The 23,379-nt window shown below is 50.6% G+C and overlaps 1 protein-coding gene and 1 non-coding gene across 2 annotated transcripts in view; one reads left to right on the top strand and one right to left on the bottom strand.

Annotated features, from left to right (window-relative positions):
* The window catches only part of LRFN2 (leucine rich repeat and fibronectin type III domain containing 2), a 200,052-nt gene that overhangs the window by 165,603 nt on the left and 11,070 nt on the right, over positions 1-23,379 (top strand). The window lies entirely within an intron of this gene.
* Positions 16,732-16,834, bottom strand: LOC122430201. Its single transcript, XR_006266280.1, has one exon. It is a non-coding gene; the product is annotated as a U6 spliceosomal RNA (small nuclear RNA).

The raw sequence follows: 23,379 nt of genomic DNA, 5'->3' as shown, positions 1-23,379 counted from the left end.
ATCTCTAAGAGTCATCAAGAACATCTGTCACCAGGCGTGATGTTGGAACAGTCCCTGGGAGGGCCAGGGGAATAGCCAGCGTACTTCTGAAGCATAGCGTGGAATTAGCCAGGATGCAGCCTTGTCTTCATGAGGCTTATTCTGCTTTCATCATCTTCACGTAGCAAAAGTGAGGGCTTATGAGGCAAGAGACCCTGAAGGTAGTGGAAGATAGTAGCCATTCTATGACCCGCTGCAACTTTATATTTAACCCCCTTCCCGTACCATATTCCTCCATGACATAATCCCCACCTTGAAGGAGACTGGACCACCTTATTGAGTTTTACATGGCTGGAGTGGGGCATTTTTATTATTATTATTATTATTACTGTTGGCCTGTCTCCCATCTAGGGAAAAAATAAGAAGGCAGATTCAACCAGTTTCTACTCCATCATTGTGAACCAATACCCCAGTGGAGATTGCCCTTGCCCCCCACCCCATGAAAATGCGCTAATTGGAACACCACAATAGGGTAGAGGGAAATTTACTAATGAACCTATGATCCTGTGGGTTTGGGGAGAAACTTCTGGGGAGGGTGCTCCCTAAAGTGTTCGTCACTTAGTTGTGTCCAGCTTTTTGTGACCCCATGGTCTGTAGCCCACCAGGCTTCCCTGTCCATGGAATTCTCCGGGTAAGAATACTGGAGTGGATAGTCATTCCCTTCTCTAGGGAATCTTCCCAACTCAGGGATCGAACCTGGTCTCCTGCATCGCAGGCAGATTCTTTACCATCTGAGCCACCAAGGAAGCCAGGGAGGGCCATACCGGATATAAGAGCTCACATCTATTCAGGGGAAGATTCAGTTGCTTCCACAGACATCTCAGCTTCTACTGAAAGGTTGGATTGGACCCCACTGTCAGGTAAAAAATGTGTAAAGGAGAAAGTTAGGGTGACTGGGGTAGAAAGATTCCCGGGAACTCCCTGGTTAGAGCCAAAATCAGCCTGCCTTGGATTTTATATTTTTTTACATTGTTTGACTATTGAAATCTGACATCAACAAGCAGGGATGGACAAATATACCCATTTTATAGCTGGTGAAACTGAGTCTTTAATGAATTCAGTAGATTTCCCAAGGTTCCACAAAGCAAAGACTAGAAATACTGTGCCCACATCCAATGCCAGGTACATGCTGTGTGAAACTCCTCATTAATATCCCAAGGAGTTTTCCTTAAGGCTGGAGACTTGGGCTGAGGGATACCAACTGTGACTTCTTTTTCTCAGAAGGATGGGGTAATTCACTGGGAGGCTGCTGAGGTTTTCTCTTCCAGTTTTAGTTGCTTTCCTCACATTTCTAAGGCCTAGCCATAGCGATTAGGATGAACAGAAAACTCAACCAAAAGAGATTTAAATTCTTAAGGGTTTATGTCTCTTGTGTAAAAGAAGGCAGTGGAAGGGAGTTTAGCCTGGGTTTCTGGGCAGCCTGGCCACCAACGACCCAGCTCCTACCTTTCCGCTCAGCCATCCTCAGCACAGGTTCTGTCTTTAAGGTTTCCTCGTGGTGAGAAATGGCTGCTGGCACGCTAGCTATCACATCTCCTTCCTATAGAGTGGTAAAGATGAAAAACAGAAGGATAAGAGGGCGAAGGAAGTTCTCCCTCCAGTAACTTCTACTTATATCTCTTTTGGCCATATCTGTCTGCAAGGGAGGCTGGGAAATGTAGTCCACTACCAGTAATATAGCACTTCTAGAACCTGAGTTTGCACCCCAACTCTACCATTTACTAGTCCTGGGACCATGGGCAAATCACTAAGCCACTCTCATAATTTATACCAATAGTGGCATGAACTGGATGAGATGACATATTTGGAAGCTCATGTACACGCGGTCAACTATGAAGTATCAGAAACATGTCAGTACTTACTGTTATTTGGAGCCTAACAACTTTCCCTACTTGGCCCCCTTTTCTTGTCTTTGTTCTCCAAGCTGCTTCTTGCGGCTCCGTTCTTCAAAACTTACTCCAAGAGAGCTGTTAACTGGGAAAACAATCTGATAAAGTTTTAAGAGAGCAAGGTATAGGCATAATCCCTTTCAGAAATCTTCATAGTTCAATTGGAAATTCTGGAAAACCCAAAGGAATGAATCTCTAAGGATGTAATTTCAAAGCCCACAGCAGGTTTGAGCATAGGAGAGACATTTTTCAGGGGTGCCTTCCAGGAGCATCTCAAATCACATCACTACTTTCTCATCCTGCCCCTCTTGCTCCACACAAGATGAACACCACTCAGGTGCAAAAACCTTCAGGGCATCAGTTCAGAGGTGACTAAATTCTCTATGTGTCATTCCCTCTATTCTCAAAGAATTCTGTCTGAGGACATCTCTGAAGAGAGAAAAATTAGCAGGAGTAAAATTATTACAGGGTGTATCCAGCCTGCTTTTCTTTTGGAATGTGGCTTTTCCCGCTTGTAGTGAAGGGAGAACCAGAGAGCCAGCTCCTTTCAGCCTCATAACAGCTCCAGGAGAGCTGGGAGTCAGGCAGGTCTGAAACCCAGGCATTCTGACGCCGAACCCGAGGTTTCCCATCATCTAGTATTCCCCGAGCCTGGCTGCGTGCTGGAATCCATGGGGAGCTGCATGCTGTCTCCAGGACATCCCAAGCCAGCTTCAGGTGGGGCCCAAGCATATGTGTTTTTAAAACTCCCCCAGCGACTCTCATGTATGTTCTGCATGGGGCCGTTGTGCCTGGGGAATGGGCATTGCTAGGAGGTGAGCTGCTATAAATCCCACAGCTGGGGCTTTGGTATCTGAACTTCTGGTGAGAGAAGTCAGCAGACTGAGGTTCTCACCTCTGCTCTCCCATGCCCTTGTCATCTCATCTCTCTTAGACTTTGTTTCATCTATAACTTTAAAATACAAACTCTTTCAAACGCGGTCATCTTCAAAGAGATAAAGTATGTGAAACATTTAGGAAACAAAAGCACCATGTGCATTTTAGTTGCTGGAGTCATTTTTCTTATCCCTTCTGCTGAGGCTGAGTGATGAATACCAGGAGGCTAGAATCAGGGACTCCAGACGTGGGCTCTCATCTCCCTGCCCCCCTTTCCTTCTCTGAGCCTCAGGCTTCTCATCTGCAGAATAGGGATGCTAGTGACTCCCAAAGATGTTGTGAAATGTGAAGAGATGTAAGGCGTGAAGAAGAGCATCTTCAGATAGTGTAAAGTGCTTCTCATTGCAAAGATCTGACTATGGTGGTTTGACCAAACTGGGGATTTATTTCTGTCATGTAATGGAATCCCAGAGGGCTGGCGCTCAGGACTGGCATGGGAGTTCCATGGACCTCAGGGACTGAGGCTCCTTCTCATGTTGCACAACCATTAACATGTGGCTCTCCACCTCTGTGCTCACTGACCCTTCCCCCCAGGACTTCCTCCTGCGTGCCTAGCCCACAGAGAGGGCAGCTGAAGTGGAGGGGAGCTGATGTCTCCAAAAGCAGCCCCAGTCTATGCCAGAGAGAATTGGAGGATTAACACTCCAGCTTCCTCCCCTAGCGGGGGAAGAAGGACAGCTGAGGCGTATTCTATGCAGTCCCCCAGAGGGTCCCTATACAACTGAGCCCAGGGTGCTCACGATGGTAACTTGCTTAGCAGCACACCCTGTATGGACCTTCCCTAAAAGAAGAGAGTCCTGGACCCAAATAAACTGTTGGCTCTCAACTCTTTGTCTTAGGGTCTGCTCCCAGGAAAGCCAGATGAAGGAAGACAGGCACCAACCTTTCAGATGAGTCAGCCCCTTTATTTATTTAGTTTTTGAAAGTCTTTATTGAATTTGTTACAATACTGCTGCTTCTGTTTTATGTTGGGTTTTGTTTGTTTGTTTGTTTGTTTTGGCTGGGAGGCACGTGGGATCTTAGCTCTGCAACCAGGGATTGAACCCACAACCCCTGCATTGGAAGGTGAAGTCTTAACCATCGAACTACCAGAGAAGTCCCTGAGTCAGCCCGCTGAAAGAGTCCCCCAGGAATCCCACCCCACAGCTCCTGCTTCTATCCCATTGTATTTCCTCAGTCTGCATCAGAGGCTGAGAAAGTTGGTCGTTTGTTCAGGCGTGTTGCTTTCCCAAATAAAGTCAGGGCTCTGCTGGAGGAGTCAGGGGAGGAGGGTGGGTGTCGGGCCGGTGTGCAGCCCCAGAGAGCTCTGTGGATGAAAGCATCAGTGTCGTTCATGTCTCTTGGCACCTATCTGCCCACACCATCCCAAGAGCCAGCCGCCTGCACGTGTAGCTGAAGCCAGCCTGGGGAAGGGAGATGATCTGGGCTGCTTTTCTGCTCTGTGTGAGTGCTCTTTTCTCATCTCTAGAGACGCTGAGCCAGAGAGAGAAGCCGAGGGGGATGTCTGAGTCTTTGCCAATTAGACCTATGGTCTGGCAAGTGAGTGTGTGATGAGAGTGGGCACCCTGTGGGTAACAGAAGGGCTCCAGACGTGAAGTCAGATTGACGCCCATCATCTTCAGAGCCTCAGAGGTGGTGGGAGGTGGGGGGGGGGGCGGGGGGTGAGCAGGATCACACAGAACCACAGACTGTGATGTGCCAGCCCAGGGTGAGAGCAGGGCCATGGAGACGTGCAACGCGGATGAAGAAGCTCATTAACTATTTACAAAGGAGAGTTATTTCTAGCCGGGGTGGGCTCCAGAGACGGCCTCCCACTTCTGCTGTGGCTGCAGTGCTGATGCTGTGGGGTGGGGGGGAGTGAGGGTCCAGATGTGGGAACTCACTTCTACTGCCTTGTCAAGAAGATACCTGTTCAGAAATTAAACGTCACACGGAACTATTAAACACTTAACCTTCTAACCAGGTAATTCATTAGTGATGATACTAAGTTAAGGGGGCTGTTCAGTTTAGTAATTGACCACCTAAAAGGTGAAAGTGTAAATGAATTGCTTGGTGAAGTTGATCCATTTGAGCTTTTTCATGAGCTAATGGAAGTGCATTCACAAGCCTGGGTGGGGAGGGGTATATTCTGTGACTGGGTGGGCAGAGCTTCTGGAAGTAGGTGGAGTGGGCTATAAGCTGTGTCCTGGGGAGTAGGTGGGATTTGGAAGGAAGAGGGGAGGGGTTAGCTGTTTTAGGTGGAAGCAATAAGAAAGAGGCCAAGGCAGGAATGATCAGGCCTGGTCAAGGACCCCTGAAATCCCTGGTGTATTTGTCAGTGCTGTCACAGTAATAATGCTGCATGACAAACAAGTCCAACATCTCAGTAGCTTACAGCCTATTGAATCTTCTTCCCTGTGTGTGTGATGGTCGGTTGGAATTCACTGGGTCTCAGCTGGGCTGGGCTCCAGGCTCCAAGTCTGGTTTAAATCTTCTCTATGTATTTTATTCTGGAGCCAGGTAGCGGGCCAGTGGTCATCCAGAGTATGATTTTCTCATGGTGATAGCAGAAATGAAGAGGGCAGGTGAAGAAGTAAACATCAAGCTTCTGTTGGCATTACATCGGCTAAATCCCATGAGGCAAAGCAAGTTACAAGGCCGAGCCCAAAGTCAAGGGGCAAGGCAGGCACATCACCCGCTGTCAGACCATGGCAAGAATGTGGAGATTTCATTTTATTGGCGTTTAGTTGCTCAGTCATATCTGACTCTTTCACGATGCCATGGACTGTAACTCACCAGGCTCCTCTGTCCATGGGATTCTCCAGGCAAGAATACTGGAGTGGGGTGCCATTTCCTTTATCCAGGGGATCTTCCTGACCCAGGGATAGGACCCGCACCGCCTGCCTTGCACGTGGATTCTTTACCCCTGAACAACCGAGAAAGCCCTTCCTTTTATTAAAGAGAAGCGAAGGAACGGGTCCCACAGCTCAGTCAACCACACCTAGATTATTTGGTGGAAATGCTGTCTCGTGGGTCTCAGACTTGAGCACACATCAGAATCACCTAACAAGCTTAGCACTGTTGGCACAGCGATGCAGGGCCCTACCCCCCGAGTTTCTGACCCATTCGGTCTGGAGTGGGGTCTGAGAATCTATAATTCTAACATATGCTCCCAGTGACGCCGATGCTGTCCATCCAGGGGCCACTTGCTGATACCCTCTGGTCTATGGAAACAATAGGAGGTTTGTTCAGAGAGAATGGAAGAGTAGACTGTGGGTGGCCTGGAGTGTCACACACAGTAGCTTTACTGAGCCCTAACTACATTCCAGGTATTGTTTTAGAGATGTGTGTTTTGTTCTCTTACGTGTTTCTTTAAGCCTATGACATTGCCATTTGACGGATGAAGACTCTGAAGGATAGGGAGGTATCATGACTTACAAGATCTCCCAGCTTGGAGGTGGTGGAGCTAGGCTTGTAGCTGTCCTGACTTCAGGCTTTCTCCTGTTGGCTGTGGGGAGCCAGGTCAAGCTCTGAGGGAAGAAATGACCTGTGATGGAAAAACTCCTGATTTGGAACTGGATGGTCTAGGCACAAACTGCACTTTGAGTCTTGGTATCTAGATTTTTTTATTTATTCAACCAGTAAGTACTTGTTGAGTGCCGGCTTTGAGGTAGAATCTACTCAAGACTATAGGGTTAGAACAAAATAGGCCAAGCCTTGGTCTACAAGGAGCTTCCGTTCTTATGGAGGAGAGGGATGAAAAATGTTAAATGTGCACTAGGAGAAGAAATAAGTAGTGTGAGGATGCAGTGGGGGAGCTGTTGTTTTATATGGGTGGTCAGAGATGGCCCTTCTAAAGAGTGATATTGGAACAGAGGCCTGGATAGAGTGAGAGGAAGAGCAGGCAGAGAGGAAACAGCAACGACAGAGGCCCTGGGGTAGGATGTCCTTGTCCTGTTGGGAGACGCAGTCAGACTCCACTGCGTCTGGAGGGAGACTGACTGGAGGTCAGTTCTCTGGAGGTCAGAGAACTGGATGTGGCTGGGTCAGATAGGGCCTCGCAGGCTATGGTGAGGCCTTGGACTTTGTTGGGTGAGATGGGAGCCACTGGGGGGCTGAGCACAGGAGAGTGGCCTGATGTGATTAACAAAGACAACCCTGGCTGACTACAGTCTGGAGACCACAGCAGGCAGGGGCAGAAGCAGGAGGACCAGGTGCATGATGGTGGTTAGAGTCTTAGCTCTGTCTTGAGACCCTCCTGCTCCTTAATGCCCATACCCATAAAATGGGAGAAGGACCCCTTCCACTGAAATTTCCCCTCCTGGGCTTGTTATGATAGTGGGAGGGAGGTCAGGGTGTGGGCATGTGAGTGAGCAGGAAGTACTCATGAAGGAAACAAAGCAGCATCTTGTGACGATTTTTCTGGCAGAATCCTTGGAGCTGCATCTGCCTGGCCCAGGAACCTCCCCGAGGCCCAGCCCACAGCCACAGCGGAGAGAGGAGTTTCCCGTCTCCCCCTCCAGAGCATCACAGCTCACCCATCACTCTCCCAGCTCCTCCCGTCAGCACCCCGCCCTCTCCCCGCAAGTCCTCTCACTCTGATAGGGGAGTAATTATTTATGTTCCTGTTTAATTAGCTCATTAGGCATGTGCTGCAGTATTTCTGAGAATAAATCTACCTCTCTAGTGGTTCTTAAGAGCATTTTTGCTGGTGCCTGGCTGCCCCGATTGGGGCGGTCCTTGTGGGTTTGAGGGTGGTCGGTGGTCAGGGGCTGGGTGACCTGTGTTCTGGCTCCTGGGGTGTGTGTGTGTGTGTGTGTGTGTGTGTGTGTGTGTGTGTGTGGACAGGTGGGGAGGCTGCTGAGGTCCTGGGCATGGAGACAGGATCTTGGAAACTGCGATGGTGGCGACAGCCGGCACTGAACACCAGAGAGATATTTTTACCACCCGTCAGAATGCCACTGCGTGTGAGCCACTGCCAAGGGCTGCTTCCAAAGGCTGCTTTTCCCTCAAGCTTTGATTGTCGATCAAAGAAAGGTCTGTGTGGAACAGGGAGGCTTTGAAAATTCCCAGGTTGGCTAGGCGGGTGCTCCGCAGTCCTTTCCCTCTGGCAGGGAGGCTGGAAAGAAGCTTTGGTCCTGCAGCAAAAGTGAGTGGGTGGAGCCCGCCCTTCTGAGGTCAGGAAAAGAGTCCCTCCATCATCCCTCATCTTTCCTAGAGGGGGCCCAGGAATAGAATCCCACCCAGAAATACTGCCTTCATGTAAGATCAGGAGGTCTGACATTCCACCATTAGAGGTGTGTTTCTTTCCACCTGTCGTGGGAGATGAGATACTCACTCAGGCAGTTTCCTCTGGGACTGACAAACAGAGGATACAGACGTGACAGAGGCCACCGTGGAGGTTCTAGCAGGAGGTGGGGGGAGTCAGCAAGGGGTCGTTAGGAAACCTCAAAGCCCAGTTGCCTTTTGTGGACATATTGCTAAGGGCTTGAGAGAGTTCAGGCAGAGGGAGGGAAGTCAAGGTCTTGGGACCAATTCAGTTGTTCATTCTTTAAAACTCTTTTGTGACTCTGTTCTTCTGTCTTTAAAATGGGCATAGTTCTTGCTACTTCCATGGACTGGAAAAAATCCAGAGTGATAAGGGGACAGTTCAAGGTCATCCAGGCCCACCTTCCCCTTTCTTCACCAATCCTTACAATGCCCACCACCCTTCCTACCCATCACCCCCACCCCTACCACCTTCTTGGAATGCTGACCGGCCCCACATGGGGAATAACTTCCAGACATAAGAACTTGCCCCCGCCTTTTTTTATTCAAGAGCCCAGACCACCAGTGGGTGCCTTTAAGTTGAGAGGTCTTTCTTTCAGGCCCCAAACTCCACCTCTCTCTACTGCCTGGCCTTAGATTCTGTCTTCATCCTCATCAGGCATAAAACTCATTCTTCTTCCACCCTATTTAATTTTGCAGATAATTCTCCTGGTTTGCCTAGTACTATTTGTATTTTCAGATTCAAGACCCTTCCTCCCTACTGACTTCCACTTTTGCCTTTCACTTTTAGTCATTCTAGAGGTTTTTATTTGCTGCTTATGATGCCAGGTCCGGGCCACTCGTGGGGAAGACAGTCGGGAACAGGACATCCTCGCCCTTCTGCAGCTCATATTTCCCAGGGAGAGAGGCATTAAAGGACTATGTACTCGTGTAGTCACTGGTTCAGATACCACAGCTGTGATAAGCTGTGTGAGGCTTGGCAAGAGCAGATCCTGGGGAGGTCAGAGAAGGCTTCCTGGAGGAGGTGACCCAGAAGGTCAAGTAGGAGCTCAATGAGTGAAGAAATGTGGGAGGCATTGCAGTAAAGGTCTGCCATGTTTGTCCCTGGGGCAATAAGGGGTCTGGGGTGTGTCCCGTGGCACGTCTCCTGGTCCCTGCTTCACATGTGTGTCAGGCTGTGGCCTCCTGCATGGGTGGGATCTGGCAGCTGGATGTGGCCTGGCCAGAGCAAAGTGGACCGGGGCAGCTCCTCATGGGCCAGGGTCCCCTGCATCTGAAGGCAGCCTCAGGCCCGCTGATCTCCTCTGATCTAAGTCCCACACAGACAAGGTGGCCCTACAGAGCCACTGCCCTCACATGTTCTGAAGCCCTCACGCCCCCTCCTCCCTGGGCTCTTCCCAGGATGAAGTGGCTCCAGGGATGTGTGGCCACCTGGTTGGTATGTGGGCATTATACGTGAGGTCAGTGTTTGGATATCACAGCAAACATCCTGGGGTCCTCTAGTTCAAGCCTCTTTAATGACTTTTGATCAGCCATAAAGCATTTAAAAAAATTTATTCATCTGGTTTTATATGTGTTTTTATGTTGCAAGTCCTTGTATGTGCTTGGTTGAAGGTCATGCATGTGTGCTTGGTCACTCAATCATGTTGGACTCTGCAACCCCATGGACTGTAGCCCACCAGGCTCCTCTGTCCATGGGATTCTCCAGGCAAGAATACTGGAGTGGTTTGACATTCCCTTCTCCAGGGGATCTTCCTGACCCAGGGATTGAACCTGTGTCTCCTGTATTGCAGGTGGATTCTTTACCATCTGAGCCAGCAGGAAGCCCTGGGTGGAGGTCAGTGGATTATAAGTCACAAAGTCAGTTGATGGGGGTTAGGTCAAAAGTACCAGTGATTGTGGACGATCTCTTCTCAAGCCATGACAATGAGAGTGAGAACCGATCTTTCTGAGAAATGGTTACATGCCAGGTACTCAAGTGTTCATTCATTAACTCATTTAATTCTTGCAACATCCCAATGAAGAAGGTGCTGTTGTTGTCCCGATGAGAAAACTGAAGCCCGAAGAGGTTAAGAAGCTTACCCAAGGCGTCCCACCTGTGATTTGACTCCGGAGCCTACACCTTGAGGCCTTGATAATACGTAGTTAGCATCTGAGTGCTTGCTGTGTGCTTCTCAGGGCCCTGAGCATGCGCACCACCCCTGGGAGGCAGCTGTTACTCCTAAGCCCGCTTAACAGGGTAGGAATCTCTGGGATCAGAGGGTAAGTAAGCTGCCTAAGGTCTCCCAGCTTGAAAAGTGGCAGAGCCAGAATTCAGAGTCTAGGTTGGCTGTGCTCTAGAGAGCTCCTGTCCCTTTCTTTTCTTCCCAAGATGTGAGTTAGGATGAAGAGGAGCAAGGCAAGTATCTCGGGGTCACAGGTGGTGTGTTCAAAATAGAGGTCAATGGCCACATTTCCTTTCCAGACAGTCTAGCCACCCCTTCCCAGCCACCTGGTCTATTAGCAAACCCAGGTCACTGCCCGTTGTCACTCAGAAGCACCAGGAGGAAACAGGGGGAGTCTGAACCAGACCAGATCATTCCCCCACCCCCATGCACACATAAGGAGGAACCTAGAGGAGAGGCAGGAGAGGGGGTGCTTCGGGGAGGGGTCTCAGTTAAGACACGTGGAAGAACTTCCAAGCAGTCCTGGTGGTGTCTGATGAGCAAAGCCAGGCTTCTTTGAGAGCAAGAGGCCTCGGCTGCGTGAAGGGCCTGGAGGTTTCCATCTGAGGCAGGCAGGCTTTTTACTTCTTTATACTAAAAAAAAAACTTATGGCCATACCCTGGACATTCTAATGTATGACTTGCCCTTTGAACCATGGCTGCCACCTCCCAGGACTGAAATGAAACCCGGGTCATGAGTTCAGCCCTGGTGAGGGGGGTGCTCCGGGGAGAGGAGGGAGATTTATGGCTCGGTCTCTGCCTTCCATGAGCCGTCATCCCCTGGAGCCACCGTGGCTGCTGTCTCCTCGGCCAAGCAAGGCCCAGGCCCAGCGCCGAGGGGCACGGGGTTGTGGGGCGGAGAGGGGGCGCCATGAGTCTCTGACAGCCCTGGGCTCCCTGGCTCACAGAAGGCCGGTGGGGGGAGCAGCCGATAGATCACTGCTGAGCTGTTGACCTTGAGTCTTAAGCAAAGTGAAGGATAAAAGGTCATATTTATTCCGTCAGAGCCACAGGAGCCGTGAAATATCGGAGTGTGAATAAAGACGGTGCTAAATCACTCATCACCGCTGGGGACTTGGCTGATCTGTCTTTTGGCCCCGTCATCACCCACTGGGTGATCTGGGGCTCAGTACACTCAGAGAAGGAGGGAAAAGAAGAGATGGGGACTCCAGGGGACCCCTAACGGAATAGAGCGGTGCCAAGACCCCTGCGATTCATAGGCTTCTGGAGTGTAAGATGTCCCTTGCCTCAAATGTCACCTCTAAATACCCCTGACCAGCCCACATGGAGCTGAGTCTGCCCTCCCTACCCGCCCCCCACCCTTTCACTTTCTTTTAACCTGCTATGCTTTTTCTTTTCCCTATAGCACACTCCACTTTCTCACATATTATGTGATTTACCAGTTGTGTTCATCACTTACTGTCTGCCTTCTCCCTGCTGGGAGTGTCAGCTCCACAGGGTGGGGACTTGCGTCTCATGCTCATGGCTGTACCCCCAGCAGTAGCCCTGGCACACGATAGATAGATGCCCCGTGAAAGTCAGATGAACAGATGAGTCTGGGAAGACTTTCAGTTCAGTTCAGTCGCTCAGTCGTGTCTGACTCTTTGCAACCCCATGAACTGCAGCATGCCAGGCCTCCCTGTCCATCACCAACTCCCAGAGTTGACTCAAACTCATGCCCATCAAGTCGGTAATGCCATCCAGCCATCTCATCCTCTGTCGTCCCCTCCTCCTCCTGCCCCCAATCCCTCCCAGCATCAGGGTCTTTTCCAATGAGTCAATTCTTCGCATGAGGTAGCCAAAGTACTGGAGTTTCAGCTTCAGCATAAGTCCTTCCAATGAACAGCCAGGACTGATCTCCTTCAGGATGGACTGGTTGGATCTCCTTGAAGTCCAAGGAACTCTCAAGAGTCTTCTCCAACACCACAGTTCAAAAGCATCAATTCTTTGGTGCTCACCTTTCTTCACAGTCCAACTCTCACATCCATACATGACCACTGGAAAAACCATAGCCTTGACTAGATGGACCTTTGTTGGCAGAGTAATGTCTCTGCTTTTTAATATGCTTCTAGGTTGGTCATAACTTTCCTTCCAAGGAGTAAGCGTCTTTTAATTTCATGGCTGCAATCACCATCTGCAGTGATTTTGGAGCCCAAAAAAATAACACTGTTTATAATAACACTGACACTGTTTCCACTGTTTCTCCATATATTTCCCATGAGGTGATGGGACCAGATGCCATGATCTTAGTTTTCTGAATGTTAAGCTTTAACTCAACTTTTTCACTCTCCTCTTTCACTTTCATCAAGAGGCTTTTTATTTCTTCTTCACTCTCTGCCATAAGGGTGGTGTCCTCTGCATATCTGAGGTTATTGATATTTCTCCCAGCAATCTTGATTCCAGCTTGTGCTTCTTCCAGCCCAGCATTTCTCATGATGTACTCTGCATATAAGTTAAATAAGCAGGGTGACAATATACAGCCTTGATGTACTCCTTTTCCTATTTGGAACCAGTCTGTTGTTCCATGTCCAGTTCTAACTGTTGCTTCCTGACCTGCATATAGGCTTCTCAAGAGGCAGGTCAGGTGGTCTGGTATTCCCATAGCAAAAGTCTAATCGCCACCTCTCACCAGGGAAGAGTGGTGACTCAGATTGGGGATGGGGCTTGCCCCAGGCCATCCAGCCTAGTGGGGGCTGCAGAGCTGGGAGATGAATCTGGGCTCAGGTGCTGTATGGTCCAGGCTGCTCTCACCCATCAGAGGACGCGCTTGCTGATCACATGCTATTAAATACCAGTAGGACCCCAGAGCCGTGCAGCCTGGGGTGGGGCGGGCTGGGGTCTGGCTCGTTTCTTCCCTTGATTAAAACAAACAAACAAACAATGACAACCAAAAAACCCCAAACAGATAGTAAATTTACTGATAATTAGGTTCCTAACCCGAAAGGGGTCCAAAACTGTGGGTTCCATGACTGGAGGACATCAGGGAATTTTCCTTCCTGGGAATTTTCAAGGCGTAGAGGGGGAGTGAGGCGATAAGTGTGCATTAAGCACCTTCACCCTCGTGTAACCACTGGTGTGCTCGATCCCTCATGGGGATCATTCACTCGATTCCATCTCCCAGGCTGTGACAGAGTGTGGTAATAATAGCCAGCCCAAGCTCTGTGCCAAGCACTGTTCTCGGTGCTTGTAGGTGATTCATTCATTTCCCTTGCCCAACAGCTCTTCGAAGTGGATAGCTTCTGTTATGGTCCTCATGTTACAGATGAGAAACTAGACGCAAATACGCCGTAAAATAAATGTTACTGTTCTGGGTGCTCTGGATGCAGTCAGCGAACAGAACACCCGGAGATCCTCAGCCTCACGGGGAAACCGGCAACAAGCAGGATAAATGGGCAGATTATAGACGTGCGGGGAGCAGTCAGTGCTCTGCCCAGAAGAATCCATCCGCAGAGGAGGGTAAGGGGCACGGGGCTGGGGAGAGGGGTGGGCAGATGGCAATATTAAACAGGGCGGCTGGCAGGCTTCCCTGAGAAGGTGAGATGTGGCAAAGACTTGAAGGAGGTGAGGCAAGCAGGGGTCTGCAGGAAGGGCATTTCAGGCAGAGGGAACAGCCGGGGTGAGGCCTCAAGGGTGGAGCATGTCTGGGGAGCAGCGGGAGCCAGGGTGGCTGCCACAGAGGAAGCCGGGGAGGGGCAGGGTCCCGGAGACTGGGCAGGGAGGTCGTGGGGCCAGACCACGTGGAGCCTTGCAGGCCCTTGGAGCATGTTTTCTCCACGCTCTGGCTTGTTCAAATGCTCACGTTCACTGACAGCCTCAAGCCAGCACTCTCTTCTCATCTCCTCACACACTAATGAGGCTTCAACCCTAGTCAGTAGACACGCACACACAGCACACCCACACACCTGCACACCAGTCAGTGGACACACATGCAGCTCCCCCGCCGGGCTTCGCCCTCCATCCCACCTGTGTGGCTGGGAGAGTGGCAGGCCCCCCACCAACCTTGCCCCCGCTGCAGCCGCAGCAGGGCCCCTCCCCGGCCAGACCAGGAGAGGGAGAAAGTGAGTCTGGGGCCTCAGATCTGTGCACCCCCAATAAACAGCGCTGGAGAGACTCCCAGGAAGCTCTAGACCTGTCTGTGCTGTGCTCACAGGATTACTTCCCTGCTGAGATCAGAGACTGTTGGGGCGGGGGGAGGGGGGGCTGTCCTCCTGGGATCCTGAAGCACATTTGGAGGCTCATTGTCCCCACAGGAGCTGCTGCCCCCAGGCTGGGGGAGGGGGTGAGGGAGGGGAAGATTGAATAGTGCTTTTAGTTTTTCCCATTTAAAACCATGAGGATGCATGGCTAGGTCCAGGCCAGCCTCACTTGAAAACTCCCAACTCGTGAGGAGGTCCCACAGCGAAGTTGATCTTCCCACTCAGTACAGGGGCGCCAACCCCCAGACACCCCACCAGTGACCCCAGGCCGTTCACCTTCGCCACTGCAAGAGATCCTACTGGGAGATGGGTGGGTTGGATGGTGTTCATGTTCTCTACAGAAACTATGATGATAGACAGATAGGTGATAGGTAGAAGACAAATAGATATGATAAACAGATGATAGATGGATAGATGATAAAGTAAGCGTTCACTAGATACATGCATGGTCTATTGAGTATATTTCGCATGTCAGCGCCTACCTTACTTTATTTCTAATTCTCATGCAACTCTGCAGATTAGCTTTGCTGACTGCTTTTACAAGCAAGACAACTAAGCTCTGGGAAGTTAAGCACTGGGGTAAAGATTATACAGCCAGTAAGATGTGAGTCAGGACTGATGCCCAGAGCACAGGTCACTCTGGTGTCAAATCCCATTCAGAATTGGGGACCTGGTGTCCGAACTCCCACAGCCCTTTGATGACTGTGCCTGGCCTTTCCTCCTCCTGCCTCTCCCTCATTCCCGTCACCCCTCTTCCAGTGATATTCTTGTGGAGTTCTAGATGTTAGAATTGGACACTGAAGCACAGAGAAGGGAAGTGACTTGCCCAAGGTCACACAGCAAGCCCATGAGAGAGCCAGGGTTAGAGTCTTATCCCTCCAGCTGGAGTGGAGAATATTTGGTGGGTGTGGACAGTTCTGCTTCTCCGTCCACTGGACAGAGTGGCCTCCCCATTGCCCACAGAGCTTTTCTCCCTACCCTGAGTCATCCCTTCCTGGTCAGCCTGCTTGTTAGAGGCAGAGATGTCCAGGGCAGGATCAACAGGAGTGCAGGCCGGAGAAGTGCTGAGCGGGCTCCAGCAGACCACCAGCTGGAAAGGACATCTCTTCGTGGCGTAAGGCGGCAAGCACGATGGCCCTGCAGTTCAGTGAGCCAGAAGTCAAGCAGTCCCCTTGGTCACGGGCTCCAGCCTCAGGCATGTAACTTGGAGCACCTGTCAGTTTCTCAGCCCCTCATTCATGCAGAGCTGTTGAGGGTCCTCATTAAAAAAAATGACACCTCACCTTTGCAAGTACTTTACCACGTGCAGGCAGGAGCTTGCTAGGTTTTCCCAACAACCTCCTAGTCTCATTCAGCTAGTAGCTGCCAGGGCCAGGGTTTGAACTCGATCTTCAGGCACCAAATCCAAGTATCATCATGACTGCTTTTTCTTCCCCAGTAAGCTCCGAGACCTCTAAGAAATGGCACAGAGAAATATTTATTGCTAAGTTTCTAAAGGTAATACTGATTACTTCTATTTAAAAATAAGTTTTCTTGAAGCATTAATTTAAAATGTGTTAATTTCTACTGCTGGCTGCTTTTTATTGCACATATCTTGAGTACTGTACTCCGTACTTAACAGATACTATTGTGTTTAAGTTTCACAAAATACTGTAGGATCCATGCTATTAACCCATTTTGCAGGCAAGAAAACTGAGGGATACTTAGAGATGAGAAGTGACTTACCTACATTGCATGGTTAATAAGCTTTTTTCACCCTAGCACAGCCTTACCTGGAGAGTGATATAGTTCCCTTCTTCAAGAAGCTTCTGATCTGATGGAGGGGATTACAATGGGTGTAAAAGGCAACAAGCATCTTTTTGGCCACTTTGTTACTGTGCTAAAATATACACAACATAAAATGTACCATTGTAACCATTTTTAAGTCTGTAGTGCAAGAACCTTAAGTATATTTGCATTGCTGTAGAACCATCACCATCATCCATCTTTACTTTTCCATCATCCTAAACTGAAACTCTGTACCCATCTGATGCTAACTCCCCATTTCCTCCTCCCCCATCCCCTAGCAAACATTCTTCTACTGTCAGTCTATGAATTTGACCACCCTAGGTACTTCCTATAAGGGGAGACACGCAGTACTTGTCTTTTGTGTCTGGCTTATTTTATTCAGCATTATGTCCTCAAGATTCACCCAAGTTGTAACATGTGTCAACATTTCATAGAAATGTGGAATGCTTCATGAATCTGTGTGTCATCCTTGTACAAGGATCATCCTAATCTCTTCTACATCGTTCCAATTCAAGTATATGTGAGGCTGAAGCAAGTGCCAGCATGACATTTTTAAGGAGTTGGTGGCACAGGTGACTTAGCTCCTGTGCAGTACCCCTGGGAAATCACAGATCTGCTGACTGGGCAGGGTTGTCTGATCAGGTACATCACCGGGTGGCACTGACTTGGCATCTGCCGGCTGTTCTAGTGCGTTTGGAGGTGGCTGGTGGGGAATCTTCATTTTGTTCACTCCTGTGTTTACAATGAGGTATAATTGGTCTGACACCTTCTGTGTTTCTTCTGTAAGTGATGAATTGTTATTGAGCAAATTTTTCTCAGCTCCTTGAGGAGATAAATGGCAATGATCATCGCCGTCGTCATCGTCGTTGGGGTACCAAATGGCCCTGGGAAGGGAGAGGAGGGGCAGTGGTATTTTCCCCACACACATCATGCCTCACACTCACTGCAGGAGGTTGGTGCTGCTCTCCCCACTTCTCATGTGAGCAAACTGAGGTTCAGAGAGAGGAAAAAGTGAGTCCACACGGGGGCAGAACCAGCTTTCAAAGAGAGATTTCTGCCAGGTTCCAAAGCCCACAGTTTTTTTCCCCTGAGATGTGCTGACCTGGTGGCTCAGACGATAAAGAATCTACCTGCGAAGCAGGAGACCCAGGTTCAATTCCTAGGTCACGGAAGATCCCCTGGAGAAGGGAATGGCTACTCACTCCAGTATTCGTGCCTGGAGAATTCCGTGGACAGAGGAGCCTGGTGGGCTACAGTCCATGAGGTCGCAAAGAATCAGATACGACAGAGTGACTAGCGCTTTGTATTTTGTATTGTGCTGACCCAGTCCTTGGGGGTTGGAAGCTAAGAACAATTAAATGCAGAGAAAATTTCCACATCCATAGAAACTCGGATGAGGAGAGACAGAGGGGGAGAAGGATATACAGAAAGAGAGAGGCCTGATGTGGGCAGGGGGCCTTGCCTGGGTTGGCTCAGCCTACAGTGATAGAAACGTGACTTCAGGGAACAGGATGGGAGTAATATGGCTTAAACGTGGGAAATCACAGGGCATTTCCATTAACCACCTGCTCAGGGTGAGCTGTGGGTGCGATGTGACTTCCCGAAAGGAGTGTTGTCTTGGATGGGGGGCCTCAGGAAAAGTAGAATGTCTAGTTGGGGGAAAGGGACACTTTTCTCAGAGTTCAAACCCACCCCCGACACTCATACATGCAGAGAGGAGGGCCAAAGACAGATGGGCATGTGATCAGAGGGGAGCATCTGGGGTGCAAGATGGAGAGCGAGTCCCGAGGAGATGGTGGGGAGGGAGGGAAATGTTCACTCCGGAGAAGTGGAAACACAGGGCGGGGTGAGAGAGCTGCCGCACAACTTGGGAAGCGCCAACATATGTTCAAGAAAGAAACGCCTTGTCCCGTGGGTGTCCCCATGGGGTTGAGCCGGGACCGGTGGGACCAAGCAGCAACTGTCAGACCTCAGCAGCGAGAGCAGGAATTCTGAGCTGCGGGAAACTGGAGGCGGGGCTGCCTGCTGTGTCCATGGACATGTGTGAATGGAGGGCCAACAGCCAGAGGGGTCGATGGTCCCCTCGGCCCGGCCTTCCTGTGACCTGTGAGTGGAAGTAGCAGAGGGAGGACTAGAAGGAGCTACAGCCTCGTGGGGCCAACCGGAGACGGGCTGGGCTGGAGGGCTGGCTGGGCCAGTGCAGAGGCTGGCCGTCAGAGCTCGGCCAGCGGGCCTGGAGTGGGGCTGTGCCCCTGCCTCCCCAGCTAGTATTTAATCTAACCTCATGCTGCAGATTCATCTCTGATGTCGTTGGGACCAGATGACCCCCCTCAGTCAGAATCCTTAGCATCCTCTAAGCTCGTGATGGACCAGGGACAGTTTCAATTGCAGGCACTGGCTCATTTCACCCTCCTAGCAATCCAGTGAGGGATGCTCTATTGTCTGTCCCCTTTTACAGAGAGGTTAAGTGGCTTGCCCAAGGTCACAGAGCTGGCAAGTGATGGACTGGGCTTGGAACTCTGGGGGTCCAGCCCCAGGCTCACATGCTGACCTCTCGGCTTTACCCTCTCGATGAAGGGGTGCAGCGGAACAGGGAGGAATTCCTGCCCTGATCCTGTGGTCTCCACCGAACGTGGGGGCTGGTGGTTGCCCAAAACCTTGCCAGGTAGCTGGGTCTGTCACACGTGCCGGGTCAGTGAGCAAAGGCAGGGCCTCCCCAGGTCAGATCCTCATCTGTCACCAGGGGAGCCCTTACTCTGGAGAGGTGGGTGAAGAGGCAGCTTGCTGGGCCGTGGCTCCCTTTGGTTTGTCTTCCAGTAATCTCTGCAATCACTCAGCTAGGGCCTAACGAACGTCACCATGTGCCATCTGAAAAAGACTTTTGGAGTCACATGCGGTGGGAGCAGGGGGAACGAGATGAAAGGAGATGTGCTGTTGAAGCCACGAGGTCTGCTGTCGGCCCAGCCAGGATCCAGGCACTCCCGCTTCTCCCATGAGATGCTTGCAAGGGATTTGCCAGCCATGAACCCTTGAGGCCTGGATTTCCACTGTCAGAGATAAACATTCCTTTTAGCTCAGCATCACCCAGTCCTTTATATAACAAACCCTCCAGTGGCTCTTACTGTGTCCCAAACACTGATCCAGGTTCCTCATGAATCATGACTCATTTAAACTTTATAACATCCCCATAGAGCGGAGCTTATAAATGCTCCGTTTTGCAGACATAGGATATTTCTAGGAAAATAGGCCCAGACAGGTAAAGGATTTGCCTCCTCCCACCACCACCACCAGTAAGCAATTTCAGCTATGAAGGGGCAGAAGCAGTGTTTGAACCCAGCATCCAGCTCCAGGGTCACCACTGCCTGTTACCACCTCTCTTTCTAAAGGTGTCTATTCCTGAGAAGGGTGACAGGCATAATGGTGACTGGATTCATCAGGGACTTTTCTTAATAGAGACACAGCAGAAGTCTAAGGATAGCTAGTAGATGAAAAGTGGGAAAGCAGGAACGTGCTATAGCAATGGGGGACCAGAGGGGCCAAAGCCTCTCTGGTTTGGCCTGGGGCTGGCCCAGCCTGTGGACCGTGGGTAGAGGGACGCTGCTTGGAAAGGGGCTGACCACAGGCTGAGTGAGAGGCAGAGAGTCAGAGCACTGTGGGGGAGGGGCGACAGGCTTGAGTCAGGCCTGGGGGAGCCCCAGAGAGACCCCAGTGAACCCAGAAGTCCCAGGAGCCAAGGGAAGCTGGAAGAGCTGGAAAGAAGGGCTGCAACTCTCCAGAGTCATGGAGAGAACGCCTAGTAAGACAGAGAACTCAGAGGCCCGGATTGATGCCTACAAAATCAATTGTCCTTGCTTGGAGGGTGTCTGTGAGCCTGACAACACTCCCCGGCCCGGCCCACCTTTTTGGGGCACCAGGGCTCACATGGGAAATGACAGGATTCTTACCACCTGCTGGAGAGGGGCGTAGCAAGAGCCTCAGTGAGCAGAACTCTGAGATGGTGGGCTGCTTCCCAGCTGCACTGTCCCATGTGGTAGCCGCTGGCCACATGTGACCGTTGAGCCCTTGAAATACGCCTAGTGTGACGGAGGAAGTGAGATTTTAATTTCATTTAAATTAGTTTGAAGTTAAATTTAAAAGGCCACGTATAGCTACTGCATTTTATCTATTTTATTTGTTAGTCACTCAGTCGTGTCTGACTCTTTGTGACTCCGTGGACTGTAGCCCTCCAGACTCCTCTGTCCACAGGATTTTCCAGGCAAGAATACTAGAGTGGGTTGCTGTTTCCTTCTCCAGGGGGTCTTCCCCACCCTCCTACGTTACAGGTGTATTCTTTATCAACTGAGTTACCTGGGAAGCCCGGCCACTGGATTGGGCAGTGCTAATACAGAACATTCACTCATTCAAAATGTTTTTGAGGGCCTACTATGTGCCAAGTATTGTTCTAGAGGCTGAGGAAATATCAGTGAACAAAGGAGACAAAAAACCCTGATCTTAACCCTGAACTGAGATTCTAGTGGAAGGAGAGAGAGAGAATTAACAGGAAGCCTAGTAAATAAGCAAATGATAGTGTCCATCAGGCAGTGAAAGGGCAGTGGGAAAAGACAGAGCTGAATAAGGGGCTTGGAGGGGGCAAGGTAGAGATAGGGGAAGGTGGCAATGTTAAATAGGGCAGTTAGAGGAGGTGACACTGTAGCAGAGTTGGAGGAGATGAGGCAGGGAGTGTATGACATCTGGAGGAAGGGCATCCAGGTAAGGGCAACAGGCAGTGCAAAGGCCCTGTGGCAGCAGCACCCTTGGCAAGTCATGAGTAGCAGGGAGGCTGGGTGACTAGTGCAGAATGGGCGGGGTGAGTGGGAGGAGGGGACCTGGGAGGGGTGAGAGGAGATCATAGAAGGCCTGTGGGGCACGTGAGACTCTGACTACGCGAGATGGGCCTCACTGGGGGCATTGGGCAGAGGAAGGACTTGACCTGACCTGAGCTTTAATGGGATGCACTGGCTGTTTGTAGAGGAGAGGTGGGGGTGGGGAGCCAGAGAGTTCATCCAAGGCCAGTGCAACTGGGGGTTTAGATCCCCAGCCCCGCCTGCTGTTCTCAGGGCTGTGAGAATGGATATTGGGGTACTCTGCCTCAGAATCTCACTCCTGTTGAATGTGGCTCCTTTACTTTCTGATGAGCAAAATCATTGCCAATTAGACAGAGTGCCTCAGGCACCCAGGTGGGCCCCTGTGTCCTCAGGAGGGGCAGGGGCTATAGGGCAGTGACCGAGCCTGGCCCTTGGCCCTTCTCAGAAGTTAATGAGAGGCTCTTGATTCTTGGAGCCCTCACTGAGTCGAACTGGCTCTGTGGGAATCCTGTTCTGAGGAGGAGCCACGGGCCTGCCCCTGTTATCACTCAGGGCCCAGCATTCAGGGGAGGCCAGCATCTGGCACAAGACCAGAAGAGGGGATTCTGCGATACATATTGTAATTACAGTCATTCTCTCTAATTGCTCTCTGATCCTGAGACCAGAAACAACAAATACAAAAGACAGGTCCTTCCAGACCCATAGCAGTCTGTCCTGCTGAGTTTGAACACAGCCTCAGAATTATTCTCAACACTAGTACTTGTCTAATCCTCGGAGCTGGCACACGAGCGAAACACAGTGTATTTGCAAGGCCTCTGGAACCCCGCTCCTGGCTCCTAATTTGGTGACTTCATTTCCCACCACTCTCCATTTCCATCACTCTGTTTTGGCCAAACCGGTCTTCTCACTGTCCTTGCCTCAGGGCCTTTACACTGGTGGCGGCTCCCTCTATGGGAAAACCACCCACAGAGAACCAGGTAGCTCCCTCATTTCCTTCAGACCTCCCAGAAGCTTTCAGAAGTAGTAGGACAACACTTAACCAGTCATGGAACTCTCATCTCTAGTTAGCTCTGTGGTTTCAGGTCCATTCGGTTAATTCCCATCTCTAAAATGGGGAGCATTATTACAAAAGGTACTTCAGGGTTATCAAGAGCGTTGATTGAGAGTGCTGGGTTCAAATCTTGGCCAGGCACAAATGTTTTCTCTGTGAGACCTTGAGCAGATCACTTAACGCCCCTAAGCCTTGATTTCTTCTTCTGTAAAATGAGGTTAATAATAGTACCTCCCTCATGGAGCTGCCGTGGGGATTAAATCAGTTAATACAGGTAGAGTGCTCAGAATACTGGTTGGCATATAGTAAGTGTTCAATAAATGTCAGCTGCCATTGTAGTCATATACATTTGTGTTTTTGTGTTTTACTTAGCTAGACACTAAGATGTGCTTCTGCTGTGATCTGATTCTGCTCAGTTCAGCTCAATACAGTAGAGGGAAGATCACGCTGGGTGGCCCAGCAGTCCTGGGTTACGAAACTGGCTCAGCCGCCTTCCGGCTGTGTGAACGTGAGCAGGTGACTGATCCGCCCGAGCCTCAGTTTCTTCATTGGTAGTGTGGGGATAATTACTCCTACTCACAGAGTCAGGGTACAGAATCAGAGAGACCCTGCCTGTCAAGAGCTGGGTGCATAGTATGTACTCAATAAATCCTATGCCAGACAGACCCAGCCGCATGGGCTCTGCTGCCTTGCAGGGAAGCCAGCCAGCCCCTCTGGGACTGGCAGGCAGAGGGAGAGGCTGGGGAGCCAGGCTGCTTGCCTCGGTTTAATGAGGCCCTTTCATGTGCCCTGAGATGTCATGGCCGGCCAGGGAGCTTGGCAGGCTGGTGATTCTGTGAAGAGCCAGTAATGAGGGTGCAGAACCAGCAAAGTGGAGTGGGGGCAGCTTGACGTGGTCTTCAAATTAGCGCTGGGGCTCGGCAGGAGGCCGGTGCATCACTGATGGAGGGTTAGCGGGGGAGAAGGGAGAGCACCTCAAAATGCTAGGAGCTGAGGGGGATGGAGGCTGGGGTGGAAGACGTGGTGTCTATTCCCAACTCCAGGAAGGCAAGAATTGCATTTCTTGTGTGGACACCAGCACCGACTGCTTCCTCTTACACAAACACACTCATTCCCCTTCAGTCACCCCCCCACACACACTCACCCTGTCTTTTTCTCTGTCACAAACCTACACATAATGGATTC

This window comes from Cervus canadensis, chromosome 28, assembly GCF_019320065.1.
Source record: "Cervus canadensis isolate Bull #8, Minnesota chromosome 28, ASM1932006v1, whole genome shotgun sequence".
NCBI classification, from domain to species: Eukaryota; Metazoa; Chordata; class Mammalia; order Artiodactyla; family Cervidae; genus Cervus; species Cervus canadensis.
The sequence above is the reverse complement of the archived record's forward strand: the minus strand, read 5'-3'. Positions and strand labels throughout refer to the sequence as shown.